Below are 19,895 nucleotides of genomic sequence, written 5' to 3'. Positions count from 1 at the left end.
TGGAACGGAGGAGCAAGAGGAGTGGTGGTCCCCAGAGGGTTGGTTCCCTGCGGGGTTTGCCACCACTGTGACCCTCAAACCACCCTCGCTACTGCCGGAAGTGGTTCTCGTCTTTCGGCCGCCAGAACGAGCCCCAGATCACGGTCGCGGCAACGGGACTCCGCCCCCCCTTAAGGTAGCGGATCCTGGTTCGGAGCTCCGAGATGGTCATATTCCCGCAGTGAGAACATGACTCATCCACGAAAGCCACCTCAGCGTGCTCGACGCCCAGACACATGAGGCAGCGATAGTGACCATCACCCGTTGCCAGGTAACGACCGCACCCAGAAATGCACGGGTGAAACGGCATCCTTATAAGGACGATCCGTCGTCTTTACAAAGACGCACCCGTGAAGCTCTTTTAGAGAAATTTGCTCTTTAGGAAATGCTCTTTTAGTGCTGAGGCGCACAGGGGAATTGGCCGTTTGCAACACGACAGGGGTAGTGCAGCCTGAAGTGTGCAATCCACTCGACACAGGAACGACCGCTGCTGAAGCGGCGTCTCGCCAACACACGAAGCTTCCGAGAGCGTGCTGAACTCGTAGTTCACAGCAGACACAGTTAAGCAGAGCGATACTAACGCTCGGGCTCCGAAGCGAAAAGCTGGAATGCATTGCACCTGCTGCTGCCTTATACTCACGCAGTGATCAGCGGCAGCTGGATGCAATAATTGCATGCCAATATGCATTGGCTCGTTTAGTTTACACTCGAAGTAGATTGGTCTATCGAAGAAATATCCCATATTCGTTGGTCACCGACGTGGCGTCGAGAGTGACCGACTGAAAGGAAACTGAAGTGTTAGACGCTGTAGAATCTACATTCGCTATTGTATTTCTAATGTTATCTATTTTATCAGTGAAGAAATTCATAAAGTCATTACTATTAAACGTTGATGGAATATTTGAATCAGGTGGCGTCTGGTAATTTGTTAATTTAGCCACTGTGCTAAATAAAAACCTTGGATTGTTTTGGTTATTTTCTATGAGTTTGTGTATATGCTCTGCCCTAGCAGTTTTTCAGAGTTTGTCTATAGCTGGACATATTGTTTTTCCATGCAATTCTAAAAACTTCCAAGTTAGTTTTTCTCCATTTGCATTCAAGACTAGGAGTTTCTTTCTTGAGAGAGTGAGTATTACTGTTATACCATGGCACAGTACGTTTTTCTCTAACCTTTTTCAATTTTATTTTTGGGTACAAATAGCAGTTGAGATAGATCAGGCAGGTTATTTGCGAATCTGTCTTTGGTGGCTGGAACAATAGTTCTGCCCAGATGGTAACACTGTTAATATCAGGGATATGCAGCATGCACAATACAAGGAAATGGTCTGTAACATCATCACTTTGGGGTACGATATCTAGATCAGTAAGATCGATTCCATGCGATATACTGTAATTAAATCTAGTGTAAAAGTTAGTTAAAATAGTTATAAGTTAACTATTAAAAAGAATAGCTGAACATAAGTTCACAAAATATTTAGTTTAAATTGTTACTGCCTCTGATTTTTTTATCGCATTAGATTATTCACGGGATGTTTTTCTTGTCACTCGCATGAATACAAAGTACAAAATACAGTACAACCTTGTATATTGTGTTAGGGCCTGTGTTCTGCATAAAAAAAAAAATAAAAAATAAAAACACAGGGAAGTGGAATGAAACATGCAAGGTCTAGAGACTTTTAAACTGAGAATCTTATGTTTAGACCGATATGTCATGAAAAAGACTTGAGTATGGTCAAACACAGCCGTGTAGCGCGTTTAAATAGAAAACAATCGAAAGGCAGTGCAGTGGAATGCAAATGTGCATTCTTTGTGAATGGCTCCTTACGGTTTAATCTCATAATTTTCTTTTATTCCAAAAATAGAGGTTCGGTTTTGGTTTAAGGTCAGGATGAGGTCCTGAAGAAAAAAAAAATGCGAGCAACCCAGTGAAAGTACCATTTGTTGCGTTTCCGTCATGTGCATTAAAAGTTTTATGTTCAAACTTAAATCTCCCCCCTTTTGTTCCTCCTTTCAGATTCCCCAAAGAGCAGTGAAAATATTACTGCTGCCCAAGCACTTTCTGTCACATGCAACCGCGGCCAATGGATGAAACGAAGAAAGTCAGTTTAATGTGTTGTCCTTTCACCTCTCCCTCAGGAATGCCTGGAATAAATAAATGAATAAAAAAGCCAGGGAACAGTGTTTTTAAACCGACCATTTGATAGCTTTGAAACATTCCTTGTTTCTATTCCTCCCGTGGCTAAAGTGTATTTTATACACTTATACCAGGATTATTCACATTCAACTGACAAATGAGATAAAGATGCTTGCAAATGCAAATGCAAAAAAAAAAAGATTAATAAAGCAAAAAAGTACCTTTTCTTTCAAAGATTGTAATGTAAATGTAAAGATTGAGCACTATGAAGTTCTTTTGCTCCATCAGTATGACTTTGAATGTGCTAAGACATTTTTTTAAAGTACGTTTGTTTGTTCGAAGTTTTAGTTTTACTATCCAAAGGCTTGTGTAAGCCACAGCACACATTTTTATCAGTTACTCATTGCAAGCTAAATATTTACTTCTCATTAAGTGAATGAACCTTAATTCACAAGCACCTTATGCTTGCCTGCATTCACTCGCACTCTAATGAATGTATGCAAATCCATCATAAATCTGAAGATTAGCTAAATCATTTTGCGGTGCTTAATAAAACAAAGCATGAGCTTAAAGGGTGCTTGTGTTTTTGCACCACACCTATACCAGATTTAGAGGGTCTACTGGATTTCCCTCCTGTTCCTATTCATAGCACGACAAAGGTGGAGATGAAGGAAAATTTATTGGTTTAGCTGACAGGCCAAGGTAAAGTGCGGAAAACAAAATAGAGGGACATCCCCAGCCAAGAGGTCAGGGTGTCAAAGTTCACTGGTCTTTAAATGAAATATCATGAAAAATGCCGCTGGGCAGGGATGGGATGAGCTCTTTTGGAAAAATTGTTGAGCTGTTTATTTGCAAGTCATTGGAGCTGAAGTAATGCACCCTGGGAATTGCCACCAAACGCAGCGCTGCAACATCTGCTGTCCCTAAGTGAGTTAGAGCACGTCAGACATCTTTATGTCACTGCAGAGCCGTGATGGATGCGGCCCCTAGAAAATGTTGCATAAAAATCTGCTGCGGCGTTTTGGCCGTTAAGTGAAATTACTATTTAAATTAATGGCGCTGTCACAGTTTATCTGTGCAAAGAATGAACGCTGATTAGGGTATTAAACAATTAGCAATTTATCATACTGGGGGTTGATGGTAATTATAGTAGTGATGGTTTACCCAAGGAAATAAACCAGGAGTCACTTCCTGTTAGAAGAATGTTTAACTGCTTTTCAGAAAATTCTAATGAAAATGCAAATGTAAAATAATTTAAATAGAGCATGACAAAAAAAAGTGTCTTCGAACAGTTTCACCTTCTTGGTCCTTAATCCAGTTGATGGTATAAGCCTGAAAATAAAATTTTATAGTTTTCATATTAATACATATGTAATGTATTCTCTAGTGTTTGAAAGTATAGGGTCAGAAAGTCTCTTGCTCACAAAGGCTGCTTTATTTTATGAAAAATACAGTAATATATTAAAAAAATATAATCACTATATGTTTTGTATTTAAATATATATTTAAAATGTAATTTATTTCTGTGGTTGTGCTGCTTAATATTTTTAATGAAACTTTTTTTTCTGGATTCTTTATGAAACGTATGAAAAGTAAAAAAAACAGCATTTATTTGAAATAAAAATAATTTGTAATATTCTGAATGTTTTCACTTCCACTTTTGATCAGTTTAATGCATACTTACTGAATAAAAGTAGGCCTAGTAATAAAAAAAAAAGAAGAAAATGTTATTGACCCCAGATTCTTGAATGTTAGTGTAAAGGCGGGTATTTTAACCCCCTTCAAACATAGCTGTGCTTGCAGGACTGGTGCGTGTATGTTGAGTCAGGTCTCTGAGAACGCTGTGATGCTTTTAGAGGTAATAGGAGAGGATGCAGATGTGGGTGCTGAGCGCTGATGGCTGATGGGAGGAGACAGTGGCCATATCACCAGGTGAAGCTGATTCCACATTCAGCACAGCCGTCTGCATCTTTTACATGTCAGCTGCACATGCAGCTCTCTGACATCCACTAGAAACATCCCATGAGCTGTAATGGCCACATGTTGGATGTCATATTTTTGATTTTAGAAATGTGCTGGCTACGCTCATGTTTATATCTCAAAGATGTTTCCTTATGCATTATTAGTTGTCTATTGGTTTAGTGAAGTAGTGTTGTCTGAATGAACTCCATGTGCCTTTCAGACAAGGATGTTGTTTTTTCCCCTCTCTCTAAACTGCAATTTATAACTTTCCTGCACTATTATAATGGGTTGTGATGATTAAGGCTCTCCTGCTTATTAAAAAGCATCAACATCTTCCATGTATAATTTGTTTTACGTAGGATTCATCTGCTGTGGAGAGCACTACATTAACACATCCACTTCCTGGTTTTGCATCTGTCCCGGCAGAGAGCCTAAAGAACAGGAGAACAGGACGGCGTTGCTGAAGTGCTGCTGGTCAGAGGTGATTGATCAGGAGGAAGAGTGTTGTAATGGAGTGGGCTTCAATCCGCTCACATTTGTGTGTGCTGACAGAGCCCCAGCCAGCATCCTCATCCCGGTAATTAACACTTTCACTCAGAGTGACATATTCGCTGTATGCTCGTTCAGCAATAGTTCTTCAGGATGAAGACTTAGTGAAGACTTTGCCCTCAAGCTGTTCTGTAGTGTCACGCCAGTTTCTCAAACTCAGATTAAGGGAGCGCTTTGGCAAAATTTGCCCAAACAGACACCAGCACTGTGTAGCTAGACTTTTAGGTAAAACTGCTTTTTTCTGTTGTTTGTTAGGTTTAGGTGCAGGTTTATTGATCCCACTATAACAGAGGGAAATTTCAAATGTAATCTAATCAGCTCTGTGTGAGAAACATGTGCTCTTTATTCTTTTAAAAAGAGAATTTACTGTGGAAATATATATAAGTGTGACCTATATGTAACTGTTTGTTGCAGCCAACTAAATGAAGTTACTTAAGATTAGTAGGCCTTAAGTACATCCTTATATTGGATTTGATAATAATTACTTCTATTGTCTTTGAAATATGGCTAAAGTGTACTTTATGGTAAACTAAAATATACTTTAACCCTAAATCAGGCAACGTGACCCACGAGTCACATAGTTTAACAGTTGGCAGATGGGACCATAAGACTCAGAACTTTCTGATGATATGTGTTTTGTCAAGATTAGAAAAGTTTTTTTTTGTTTTTTGTTTTTTGTTTTTTTATAAAGTAGTTCAAATAAATTGTTTAATACAAAACCTGACACCACCCACTAGGTGAGGAGCTTGGTAAAATAAATTAACCCCATAACTGTCACTGTCCCACCTGTGGGACGCTTGCCACTCTTTTTTGTTGTTGTCTTTTTCTCTGTTGTCTTTTACTAAATCTAATAGTAATCATCATAAATCATATATCATTTGAAAGCTTAGAAGCCCAAGATTCATCCTGTGAAAACCATTTTGGAATCAGACATTGCTTTACCATGAAAATGGTACTTTAAAATCTAATGGCGGTCACCTCCCCCTTAGTGGGCAGGGTCAAGTGTTATAAAACATTATGCATTACGGTCTTCTAGAACCAAAACTTTTTATAATCTTGGCAACAAACATATCATTGGAAAGGTCTGAGTCTCAGGATTTCATATTTGGTGGTTATATAGAAGAGATAGTTGAGATAGAAGTAAAATTCACAGAGAAATCTAGAGAAAAATTAATTAAGCAAAATTCTAAATAGTTTTGATGACTCCCAGTGGCTATGTGTGGAATGACGCCCTAAATAAAATCTCACAGGAACCTCAATTTTTTTCATATCAACTTCAAATTTGTAACATAACTTATTTAGACACAAGGCTTTAATTTTATACCAATTTTGGAGTAAAACCTGTTATGTAAAATATTTATAATAAATAAAATATAATAAAATTAATATAGCGCATATTATTTACAGTACATTTAAACTTCTATAACCTTTTGATACTTTAATTTCTTGTAAAAATTCCACTTTGCCAGAATCTGCTAATTTTCTTCTTCAAAAAGAGACCAACCTTAGGTTTATATTCCAAAGTGTTCATAAATTACAGCAATTTAAGTTTGGATAGTGCACTTTAATGCCTATTTTAAAAATGGGGGGAAACAGAGTACCATTTTTATGGTAAAGCAAGGTCCGATTTCAAAATTGTTTTCACAGGCTGAATCTTGAGTTTGTAAGTTTTTGAATGATATATAATTTGTCAACATTACATCAGGGAAAGTATAGGATATAATTGTTTTAAGCATGCAGTGGCAAGTAGGCCAGTAACAGTTAACAGATTAATGACTTGGTCCTTTTTTTATACCCTAATCAGGCAACGTGACCTGGGAGTCACAACTCATAAAATCCAAAATATATCAAATATTTCAAAAATTCTTTTGGATATGTTTTACTTAAGCTCAGATGATGTAAAAAATGACATGAAAATATTTTTTGCTTATCATTTTCCACTCTTGCCTGTTTAAGGGTTAATATAATTTTAATTGAAATATGACACATATTTAAATATATTTTTAATTACTAATTTTTGCTATTTAATACATTTAAAATACCAGATTTTCCAAAAACAGTAAGTACTTTAAATTTTGTGAGAGCAGTAAGTACTTAAAATTTACCAGAAAGCAGAAAGCATAGAGGTCTAAGGTAACTTACTATAAAGCATTTCAAACCAAACTCTGATGGCCAAATCAGTGACTATATTATCATCAAAAGTGTTGATTGTAGAAAATCAGTATCTTATAAACACAAATTTGATTATATTAGGGATACATCGAAATTAAAATTATTGTCCAAAGCAGAAGCTGAAAAAAATTAAACACTGGGCCAAAAGCCGAATACAGAACACAGTTTTTCACATTTTTCCCCCCATGCAGGCCTATTTTGACTTTTTTTTTTTTTACCATTACATAAATTAAATAACCAAAATGTGCTTTTAACTGTTTTGTCCTGCTTTTCAATTAAAAATCAATTACAAAACAACGATTTAAAATGATTTACTTAACACTGAAAGTTTTACTTTTAATTCGTGCGTGCATGAAAATATAACATTCTGCAGTTTATTTACTAATTGTTTGAGGCCATTTCGTGATTTCAATCATCATACAGTAATTGCTGTAACAGAGCTGCCTGATCCAGACTTTTATATTCAGTATGCATCACACAATCAGCAAAGAGACTGTAATTAGCTGTTAGATTTAGCGCTGATAAATTATCAGTGTTAAAGACCGTTAGTGGATAGGTGTTTTAGTAAAATAGTTATGTTTTAAACCCAAGCTGCCATGATGTAAAGTGGATGTTGGAAATATGAGGCACAGAGCAGTGATGTATCTGCTCCTCTCCTCAGGAAGTAGACACTCACAGTCACACTTCATTAATCAGATTTGCTCGCTGTAACACAAGCTCATCGCGCACCCAGCTTGAGCTCACAAGGAAAAGAAAGAGACCAAGAAAAGAAAACTGGGATAGCGGTCATTAACTTGTAATTATGTCATTAGGGGCATCCATGCTATTTATTGAGACAGAGGACTCCATACACACCCGCTGGCAGAGCTACTTTGACACACAACAGTTGTCTGATGACTGTTGTCACTAATGAGAGTGTGTGTGCGTATGTGTCCTTTAGGATAAATGCCACCCCAGTACAGTGTGTCCTGTGTCGGTGGCTGCAGGAGCTTACTGCGGCCTGTGTGATTTTAGCCCGGCACAGTCCATCTGTACATGGGTACCAGGCGAGCCGGTCCTCGCGCATTTTCCATCTCCCTCTGCTATTGCCACCACCTAAACAGAAGGTCTTTCTGCTGCCGCCCACATCCAGTTCTGCCCATCCTCAGAGGAGCTGATGTACAGTGGAGTGGCAAACCGGTACAGTTTCACAGGTAAACAGTCTACACACTGGCTTCTTTTTTGTTCATATATATTTAATATTATAGAAATATCAATGTAATACTAATATTGTATATGTAAAATACTATATAAACAATACAAAAAATAACAGAATAACTGTAATTTACCAAATTTGTACAGATAAGAGGTCACATCACATAATACATACAATTACATAAATATATAAAATGTAATAAAAAGTGTGTGTCTGTCTCTGTTGTTCGGGTATACCCTACGTTATATCCAAATCCTTGTCCTTGTGGGAATATGTTTTTGTAATTACAAGAATTAAGTTTTTTTTTATATTTAAAAATGCAGGAAGTTTCTTGTAAGGGGTAGGTTTAGGCGTGGTTGGTGAAGGGCAATAAAAAATACAGTTTGTAAAGTATAAAAATCATTACACCTATGGAATGTCCCAATCGAAACTCAACTTGTGGGTGTGTGTGTTGCCCTCTTCTGTTTTATTATTTATTTATTTATTTTTTTGGTATTGTTTTTTTTCTAATATGTAGAGACATGAATTTATGAAAATGTGTGTCACATTATAATACAAATTTATATAAAACCAGGGCCATAATTTTTTTTCCCCGAATCCTGTGAATTAAAGCAACAGTCCTGCAAACGAGAGCCAAATGTATCTAATAAACAAGAATTGGTATATGCCCAACATGCTCTTTTATGTAAAGACATCAAATTGAATGGCTCACGCACACACAGTCAGTCATTTCAGGGATGTTCCTCACACTGTAAACATCTGCACATTTCATGTGTTCACAAGACCAGATGCTTTAGTGTGTATTAATTGTCGTGAGTCATAAATCTCACCTGCTATTTCAAACTCATCATTAAAACTTTAAGAGCGTTTAGAGCGCCCCCTTGACTCGCACATATTTATCTTTTCAGAGGGGAGTGCTGGCCCCTCGTACTGGCTCAACCTCATCCAAGGTGTTATTTATTTGGTTAGTTATGTCTGTTTAATCAAGACTAATGCCGGAGTTGAGGGGGCTGGCTGGCACGAGGAGAGTGATTCTAGTCAGCGCTGTGCCACCATCTGGGCAGAAGCGTATAAACCTGTCGTGGCCCTGCACTCCTCCAGATGTTTCTCACGCCCCCATACCCGCACCCCGGAGAAAGATGACACTGAGTGCTCTCGGACAAATGCTGCACAAGCATTGATTTGCCAGCCACACAAATAGGAACGATTTCACTTCCTCCTGACTTTGTATAGCAAACACCCTTTGGTCCTTTTTAAGGAATTGTGAACTTCCTCCATTACGATTCATTCCAGCTGAATCCAGTTCTATTTCAAATTAAATTTAAATTAAACCCTTTAATTAGTCATAAGTAGTAGTAGGCCTAGTTGGTATACAACCAAATGCAAAAATTTGAACAATTTCACTCATATATATCTTTACATATTTATTTCTTTACATGTATACAAATTTTGCTTATGTTTTTAAGTAGAATTTGACATATGTTGATTTTTTTTGTTGTTGTTAAATAAATAAGCTTGCTTGTTTAAATTTGATGATAATAATAATAAACATAAATTTTTATTATTATTATTATTATTTTTAATATAACATAAAAAGTAAATTGGTATTGCTTAATGTACAAGCAAATGAATAGAACTTCATTTTATTTAATGTATAAAATTACGTAATTTTATTTTAATGGAACTTTAAAAGTTGAATTTACATACTGTATGTTGTTTTTGTTGTAGTAATAATAATAATAATAATAATTTAACTTGGTTAACTTAGTGAGACTGTCTCTTGTCCTCTGAGGAGGGAGTTTTGTCATCCTGTCACTCCTGTAAGTGCCTCCGCCTGTCTGATGAAACCCATTTCAGAGATTTACACCCATGACTCCCCAAACACACTTTTACAACAAAAATTATCTCATAAAAGTGGTACTTAACTTATATAACATCCCTCTTTAGTAAAGTGAAACCAATGTTTGATTTACATTGTACAGTCGTGGCCAAAAGTTTTGAGAATTACACAAATATTAGTTTTCAAAAAGTTTGCTGCTAAACTGCTTTTAGATCTTTTTTTCAGTTGTTTCTGTGATGTACTGAAATATAATTACAAGCACTTCATATGTTTCAAAGGCTTTTATCGACAATTACATGACATTTATGCAAAGAGTCGGTATTTGCAGTGTTGGCCCTTCTTTTTCAGGACCTCTGCAATTCGACTGGGCATGCTCTCAATCAACTTCTGGGCCAAATCCTGACTGATAGAAACCCATACTTTCATAATCACTTCTTGGAGTTTGTCAGAATTAGTGGGTTTTTGTTTGTCCACCCGCCTCTTGAGGATTGACCACAAGTTCTCAATGGGATTAAGATCTGGGGAGTTTCCAGGCCATGGACCCAAAATTTCAACATTCTGGTCCCCGAGCCACTTAGTTATCACTTTTGCCTTATGGCATGGTGCTCCATCGTGCTGGAAAATGCATTGTTCTTCACCAAACTGTTGTTGGATTGTTGGAAGAAGTTGCTGTTGGAGGGTGTTTTGGTACCATTCTTTATTCATGGCTGTGTTTTTGGGCAGAATTGTGAGTGAGCCCACTCCCTTGGATGAGAAGCAACCCCACACATGAACGGTGTCAGGATGCTTTACTGTTGGCATGACACAGGACTGATGGTAGCGCTCACCTTTTCTTCTCCGGACAAGCCTTTTTCCAGATGCCCCAAACAATCGGAAAGGGGCTTCATCGGAGAATATGACTTTGCCCCAGTCCTCAGCAGTCCATTCACTATACTTTCTGCAGAAGATCAATCTGTCCCTGATGTTTTTTTTGGAGAGAAGTGGCTTCTTTGCTGCCCTTCTTGACACCAGGCCATCTTCCAAAAGTCTTGGCCTCACTGTGCGTGCAGATGCGCTCACACCTGCCTGCTGCCATTCCTCATCAAGCTCTGCACTGGTGGCACTCCGATCCCGCAGCTGAATCCTCTTTAGGAGACGATCCTGGCGCTTGCTGGACTTTCTTGGACGCACTGAAGCCTTCTTTACAAGAATTGAACCTCTTTCCTTGAAGTTCTTGATGATCCTATAAATTGTTGATTTAGGTGCAATCTTAGTAGCCACAATTTCCTTGCCTGTGAAGCCATTTTTATGCAACGCAATGATGGCTGCACGCGTTTTTTTGCAGGTCACCATGGTTAACAATGGAAGAACAATGATTTCAAGCATCACCCTCCTTTTAACATGTCAAGTCTGCCATTCTAACCCAATCAGCCTGACATAATGATCTCCAGCCTTGTGCTCTTCAACATTCTCACCTGAGTTAACAAGACGATTACTGAAATGATCTCAGCAGGTCCTTTAATGACAGCAATGAAATGCAGTGGAAAGGTTTTTTTGGGATTAAGTTAATTTTCATGGCGAAGAAGGACTATGCAATTCATCTGATCACTCTTCATAACATTCTGGAGTATATGCAAATTGCTATTATAAAAACCTAAGCAGCAACCTTTCCAATTTCCAATATTTATGTAATTCTCAAAACTTTTGGCCACAACTGTAGTGTAATTGACTGAGCACCTTGGAGATGTAATGTCTTTATAGTTATGAACTTTTTAGATTAATAATCAGTCCTACATAGTTTGATTTCTTTTTTCCGCCTCAAATCAGATCAAATCAGAGCACATCATTTTTTTGTGGTTTCTTGCTCTCATGGTAATATTGTCATATGTTTATTCAGTAGAAGGTTTGGTTATGTAAATGATTAATCACGGAGTGAATCAGTTTGGGTAATCCATGCCTGAAGTCGTGACTCTCAGAAGATTTACTTACATTTCCCCCAACAAACTAGAAGACAGGCTTTTTCTTCAGGCTGTAATGATATGACTCAGACAGAGTGAAACTAGCTGATTGTTTTATCATCTCTCCTCTGAAGACCTGCCTGTTATTATGCGTAATCTGCATAGCTCGGCAGAATAATTTATGAAGAATAAAATTCACATGTGCATAAACATTAAGTGAGAATTACAAGCTTCATTTTAGGGAACTTCTGTGCCACTTAATATGTAAAGAAACATGCTGATTGCTCATTAGGACTTCACTCTGTGTGCTAATCAAACGGCTTGCCGCCCAATCTGTTGTGATTTTTAAAAGAAAGTTAGTTAACCGGTTACACTATTATACTGAGTGGAATAGGTGTTAGAGCTACTTTTTGTGTGTTATTGTACTATGATAGGTGTGATAAGTCACTATGTGATCCTGCGTGATGGACAGGAGCACTACCTTGGCACTGATGCAGGAGGAATCCAACCTTTTCAGGAGTTCAGAGCCTGTACTGCCAATTGCTGCACAGACAGCTAAAAAGTGAGTCTGTTTCTCTTCTGCCTCTCATCTTAATCCTTGTAGAAAATCGTGTACAATGCAGCAGTAAAGTATATAATTTCTGTTCTTCTAGTGGTTCCAAATGGTATTGCAAAAATAATGACTGTTCCCTAACAGGTTTCCTAAACACAGCCTGCCATCTGTTGACCAAATAGGTAACCCTATGAGACAATATTGGTCTGTCCACCAAAGTGACACAGTGTTACACTTTTTGGGGAAATTATTCTACAAATGACTTCTAGTTTCTGCTTATTGAACTTGGACAGAAGAAAATATTTTAACATATGTTATGAGTATAAATCCCAAGTTCTTTCAAAGAATTCTAGATGGCACAGTCCAGTAGGTCTAATTCAAGCTGACATAATGACATAATTATCACATGACGCAGCTGATTGGTTGCTGATACAGAAAGAACCAATGAACTTAATGCTCAACATTTAAATACTTGGCTAGTGCTTGCAGTAGCAGTTGCAGCACACTTCAGAAACCCTTTTCCTTCCCCAGCTCCACCTGTATAGATCTGATTCATGTATGTTGTATTTAGGGAGTTATTTAATATATGTTATATGTGCAGCAGCAATATTTCTTACATATTCACAGCAGCATGTCTGTGAATGTATTGGCAGTAGCAAGTCTTGGTCTTTGCTTTGTCGCACCAGCAATGTAGCAAATCTATCCCCGCCAAGACTGAACACATTAATATTGTCATGCACATGACCATATTAAACTCTCTGAGAGTAGTCAAGATAGAACTGACTTTAAAAATGTTTGTCAAAGGTACTTTTCAAATGAAAAAAAAAAATGGTGCACCTCTAAGGTACTTATAGTCGCTGCATATTATCCTATCGTCCTTTGGGCCCTATAATACACCCGGCGCAAAGCGACGCAAGGCGCAGCGCAAGTGTGTTTGCTAGTTTCAGTCCAGCGCCATTCACATCTTCCCGTCCAGAGGCACGTCGTTTAATTAGCAAATGCATTTGCGCTAATTTTTGCCCCCATGGGCATGCTGGTCTAAAAAAGAGGTGTGTTCAAGCGCATTGCTAGTGCAATTCTATTTTAAGGAGCTGAAAATAGACTGCGCCATAGACCAACTCAAACCTGCGCAATGTTTTTTCTTTGTTATTTAAAGAGCATACACGCTGCTTATTAAACACAGGGACGCACAGCAGCACACAAACATGCCAAATATTAAAAATTAAAGGATTGCAATGCATAAGATTTTTCTTGTAGGCTAAATATATATATATATATATATATATATATATATATATATATATATACTGTATGTATATGCCTACATGTCATAATGGATAGTCATCACATGCATCAGAATTAGGCTATGTATTTGCTCGCACACGAGCAGCTCAGTTTCATCTCAGAGACGCATTCTGTCTTTGCGCTTGCCAAATCCCACCGTGTAAATAGCAAATCCGTCATGGCAGGAGTACAACTGGCTCTTAAAGGGAATGGAAGATGAGACTCTGATTGGTTTATTGCACATTACGCCCAAAAAACACCCCTTACTCATTAAGAGAATAGGGACAACCCGTTTAGACCATGCGCCCGGGTGCGCCAACCGTTTTTCCATTGTTAAAATCGCAAAAGTGGATTTGGACATGCCCTGAGTGCACCTGCACCATGCGCTTTACACTTTGCGTTTAGATCGTTTTAAATAGGATTTTGTTACAGTCCTACCTGCAAGTATTACAAGCATTGTGTTGAAGTGCTACAAAACTCTTGTAAAGTATTGTAGGAGTTGTACTCCCCCTTCATATGATATGTAGTTAGTGCCAAGTAAGCAGGATATTTTTACTGGCAAGCTAATGGAAGCAGAGCAACGGCTGACTTCCTGCCATAATTGTTGTCTCCTTGTAATAGCTGTCAGAAGCTCAGCTGATGAAAGAGCAAATTAACCTGTCTATCTTCTCTTTATGTCTAATTTAGGATCCGATTATCAAAAACTGCACAGATCTGCTAGAGGCAAAGTAAAAAGAACCTCCCAGAGCAGCATTAGGTCCATTTTTCTTTCCACACACCTCCGGGGTCTTGCCCAGCACACCAATTGGCCACCAATGATCCACTACTTCTTTCTTCTTCCCCCTTGCACGATCATTTTTAAGTGGAGCAGGATTAACTTGTACACCTGCAAGCATTGCCCAAACAGTTGGAATTATTGTCCGACCCAATACAAGGGGAGCAATTACCACGGGCACCCTGTTGTCGCTCAGCAGGACCCTGCTCAGCCAGCTCTGTCGGTGGGAATGAGGAACCTGATTTAATCTTTGTGGACACTCTGCAGGCTCACAAGCACATCAGGCCAGTGCCGGGCCGGCCTACACGTAGCCGGGAAAAAAAAACACCTTAACCACCTCTCGCGGCCCTTTCCTAATAGTCTGCCACTCCTAAAGACAAGAGTTGAAACCACTAGTGACATTCTATTAGAGCAGGATATCCAAGCCTCCATTAGGGCAAATTGCTCTGTAATTCTTTTTGGTATGTGTGCAGGTTGTGGCAGTGACTGTCCAGGGGGAGCCAGAGGGAATCACTTCTCCGGTGGTAAGTGCGTTGGGGCCCAGGGCCCTGAGAATCAACTGGGCAGATCCATCCAAACAGAACAGGATCATCCGGGAGTACCACATCAGAGTGGCGTTGCAGTCATCTACATTCATACAGAGGGGGAGGTGCCTTACAATGACACAGGTATCACCTATAAAATTCCTTTTCTTTTTTTTTTTCTTTTTTTTTCTTTTTTTTTGATGCAAGGATAGGAACTATGTGGCAGGAGATTTCTCAGAAAGAACATCAGCACAGGAAACCTTCTGTTTAAACATTGCTTGCTTTCAGTAAGACTCACAACACATACTGTAGACAGAATGCTCTAAAAAAATTCCTCAAACATTTTAAGCAGCACAACTGTTTTTAATATTATTATTAAAAATCAGTTTTGGGGAAAGTTACTTTAAAAAGTAATGCATTACAATATTGCGTTACTCCCTAAAAAAGTAACTAATTACGTTAGTTACTTTTTATAGAAAATAATGAATTACGTTACTTTTGCATTACTTTCTCAATCTAGGCAGGGCTTGCTTGTTGGTTTTTAATATAAAAAGTTCTAATTTTGGTAAATGTAAAATCCCTTTCACACCAAAAGCTAAATGAATAAGTCTCAGGCTGAAGAGAAAATAAATTCACATCCGTACAATAGAACACAAAACAAGAAAGTTCAACATACTTAAAAAAAAAAAAAAAAAGAAGCACAAATGTTTATCTAGAGTAATTTTTGCTTATTATTTTGGTTGAATTGGATCATTAAAAAAAGACTTAAAATGGGATTAAATACATAAAGGATATTTGTGTTGTTTAACATTTAATTATTGCAGGTTTGCATCACATTCTGAGTTGCATTTCGCTGTTTTCATTCATTTTGAGGAATACTTTTTTTTGTGTGTATGTGTGTGAGTGAGATTAATGCATTAATCTCATTAATTAATGCATGTTCACTTTTATTCTAGAAAAATAGTGACATTTTACTTCTGATTTTTCTCAACATGGGGACAGAAGAGCTGTCAATCAATAAATGGGGAGAAAGTAACTGGCGTTACTTATTTGAAAAAGTAACTGGAAAAGTAACTTGAAAAAAGTAATCTGATTACGTAACTCGTGTTACTTGTAATGCGTTACCCCCAAATATGTTAAAAATAAATGTTTACTGATCACCAAATAGCATTTTAGAATGATTTTAAAGGATCATGTGACTGAAGACTACAGTAATGGCTGCTGAAAATTCAGCTTCAGCATCACAGTAAATTACATTTGAAAACATATTAAAATAGAAAGCTGTAATTCTAAATTATAAGATTTTTACTATATTTATAATTAAATAAATCAGCCTTAGTAAGCATAAGAGTGTTCTTTCAAAAACATTTTAAAATTTTACAAATACAACATTTTTGAATGGTAGTGTAAATAATAAATACAATCAGTTGGTGGCACTAATAATAATAGCAGTGGTAGTAATAATAATGATAATTAATATAATAATATTATTTATGTATTTATTCATTTATTGATTTTTAGTCATAGTAGAATATGTCTTGTTTCCTTTGAATCATCATTTGAACAGGCTTCTGTTCAGATGTGTAAGGTGTAAGTGTCTGTCTTTACGGACCATATGAAACATATGAAACAAAATTTTTTTATGTACATTAATTCTTACTTTACGTTTGAAGGTTATTTTCATGATCTGTAGATACATTTGGTTTTTTTTGTTTTTTTTACTTATTTCTCATTAGGGTTGTAAAAAAGTAAAGACACCAGGAATTTAAAAAAATGGGAGAATACCAGTATTTCCCGCTAGAATTTGTGTGCTGCCGAGTGGATTCTTAAACACCATTGACTGGCCATTGTGTTCACGCGTTCAACAGATATGTTGATAGCACCTGGTACCAAAGTCTGTACTTTTTGTACATATTTCAATTATTTGTTTTAGAACCAGAATATAAATAATTTTAATATTTCATGTGCATTTCTTATGCTACAGTCCACAGAACCCAAAATGTGAATTTATGTAGCATTAAGTAATAGTGGTATATATTTTGAACTGTAAAATGTATTAACATTGGAGTAAAACTTTTAACTATTAAGACTATTAAGCAGCAACACTCAGTGTTATGTTGAACTTTAACATATGGAGGTATTGAAAGTACTGAATGCAAGAGAGAAATAAAGAGGAACGTCAAGAGAGCGAGTGATGAATCAGTTTAGCAGCAGAGAGCAGCCGCCCCCTACACGCTGCCCCATGCTGGCCCTGACGGCAGCAGCGGCGAGAGTAAGAGAGTGAGGATCCGCCGTGTCTCCTCCACGTGCCCTGCCTTTATTTATGCATGCTGTTTCTGGAAGCAATCTAATGACTGAATTTACACCTGATTCCCGCAATGAGTAGCCGGCCTGCCCATCACTCCTGAGGCCTCCGCTGATTTGTGGGGCTTCTTTTATCTGCCTGGGAGAGGAGCAGTGTTCCTGGCCCTGAGCCATCCGTCACCACCGCAAGGGTACGCACACGCCGCACTCCCACTTTCAGTGCCGCCCAACTCGGCTCAGCCCAGCACATGGCAATGGACAGCTGCACAACGGCCAGCACACACAGAGAGAGGGATTTAGATTAAGTGCTCACAAATATCGTTCTAAGGAAGATTAACATTTTTCTCTGAGCGGTATCTATTTTATCAGTTTTTTCTTTATCAGAAGTTATTTTTATTATTAACATTATAATTATAATCATCATCTTGATGATCAAATGTTTTTTATTTTACATTTTTGTACACAATGTTATTACATAGCCACTAATTATAATGTCTGCAATAATAATGTACTGTTTCGAGGTTTTTGAGGATTTTCTCATTAAATATTGCATTAATGTGGATTATTATTATTATAATTAATATGTAATGTAATTCAATTCTGTAAATTCAGGTAAAATGTGTAATCAGTTGGAAGCATTATTATTATTATTATTATTATTATTATTATTATTATTATTATTGTGACACTTTATTTTAAGGTGTCCTTGTTACTCATTAAATGTACTTACTATTATAATAACAATAAATTTTTCACAATTACATGCAAGCAACTGTAAGCCAAACCCTAACCATGTAATAAGTACATGTAGTTAATTAATATTATTCTGTACTTAATTGTATAATTACACTGTAACAAGGACACCTTAAAATAAAGTGTAACCATTATTGTTGTTATTATGAACCAAATATTGACGTATGCAATAATGCAGTTTACAGTTATAACCAATATATAATGAAATTAAATTATTTCTGTAAAAGAAGAATAATTACATTTTTAATTTTATTTTGTACACACTGTCTTTGTGTTTTGCACACGAATATGTGGGCACTTCTCATAATGTCTGCTATAATGTAACGTTTGAAGGCTTTTCTCAGCAAATATTGATGTGAAACTGCTGTTAATATAATAATGTATTGTAATCGGTGGATAATCAGTTGGTGGCACTAATAATAATAGCAGTGGTAGTAATAATATTAATAATAAATATAATAATATTATTTATGTATTTATTCATTTATTGATTTTTAGTCATAGTAGAATATGTCTTGTTTCCTTTGAATCATCATTTGAACAGGCTTCTGTTCAGATGTGTAAGGTGTAAGTGTCTGTCTTTACGGACCATATGAAACATATTCAAATGCAGAGAGAAAAAGTGAGAATGTTTCTCGCTCCAGCCTGCCGACACTATCACTGACATGATTATCAAACCTGAGTCGGGCACATCGTTCTGAGGAGCATCTGATGTCTTTCCAGTCGGGATTAATCTAAATGAATCGCATGCAGGGAGCCGCTCCTGAGAGAGGTACTGTAGCTGACTCTGGGAATGCTAACATCCCATAACATCCCAAATGTCCTGTGTTTGAGCTCTGTCTATTTGTTGTTTAAATGTCTCGTAGGCAGAGTCTTACTGAAAGCAAGCGATGTTTAAACAGCAGGTTTCCTGTGCTGCTGTTCTTTGTGAGAAATCTCCTGCCGCGTAGTTCTTGCTTTTCCTCTCCGAACACAAGCTCAGACCTCCCTGCCTTCAGCTGCGCTCAGCCACTGGCTTTCTGTCTGCGCACTGCAGAGGGGCTGCTGGGAAGCACCACATCTTTGTAAATAAGCTTGAAATCAGCAGGGACCTTCAAATGGCGGAAGCTCCTTTGCAACTCGCTGTCGACCGAAGATATTTCAGCAAGCAGTGGCCGTGAGGGGCTTTCGGAGTTCTCTCTGTTCCTCTGAAGGCCCTGAAGTTGGCAGCGGAGGAACAAACCAAACCAATCAGCCAGTCCGGGATCCTGGGGTGAGCAGGGAGGGAGGGGATCTGATGGCAGATTTGGCTGGCTGGCAGTGTGGCGTGTTTAAGACTTGGCTGGGGGTGATGGCAGGCGTAGGCGGACCCGCTGGCTGGGATGTGAGGTGGCTGCGATGCCATTCAAACGCTGGCAGCGGCTGCAAATGCCTTTGCTCGGGGTTTCCTTTGTGGAGAGTCTCTAAATCCGCGTTGAGACTTTCATGTCCCTCTGCGCGGAGCTGGTAAATCCTACCAGTGTTTTGTGGCGTGCGCTGACTCGACCGGCCTGAGCATCTGTGTTTCAGTGCCGACTGCTGCTTGGAAGCAACTCTGTGCTCCTTAAAACCCCCAAACTTCCTCCCCTCCCTCAAATGACATGATTAAACACACACACACCAAAGCACTCAAGCCTCCTGCTTGCTTTCACTGTGGCAACAAAGCCTCTACTCTAAACACCACATTAGAGTCACTGGATTAGAGATTTAGCTTTTTTCTATGTGATACCTATGAAAGAACTCACACTAAAACTTTAATGTAATGTAATCATTATATATGCGTGTTTACATCTGCCCATACTGTCAAAGACTGAAACTAACTGAAGTTGTGCATGACGCATGGAATTGAAAGCGAT

At 37.9% G+C, this 19,895-nt stretch overlaps 1 pseudogene; it reads left to right on the top strand.

Annotated features, from left to right (window-relative positions):
- Positions 1-19,895, top strand: part of LOC132113384 (usherin-like) — a 219,745-nt pseudogene that overhangs the window by 165,981 nt on the left and 33,869 nt on the right.

The sequence above is a fragment of the Carassius carassius genome, chromosome 32, assembly GCF_963082965.1.
Source record: "Carassius carassius chromosome 32, fCarCar2.1, whole genome shotgun sequence".
NCBI classification, from domain to species: Eukaryota; Metazoa; Chordata; class Actinopteri; order Cypriniformes; family Cyprinidae; genus Carassius; species Carassius carassius.
Note: the sequence above shows the minus strand (reverse complement) of the source record. Positions and strands in the feature narration are given on the sequence as shown.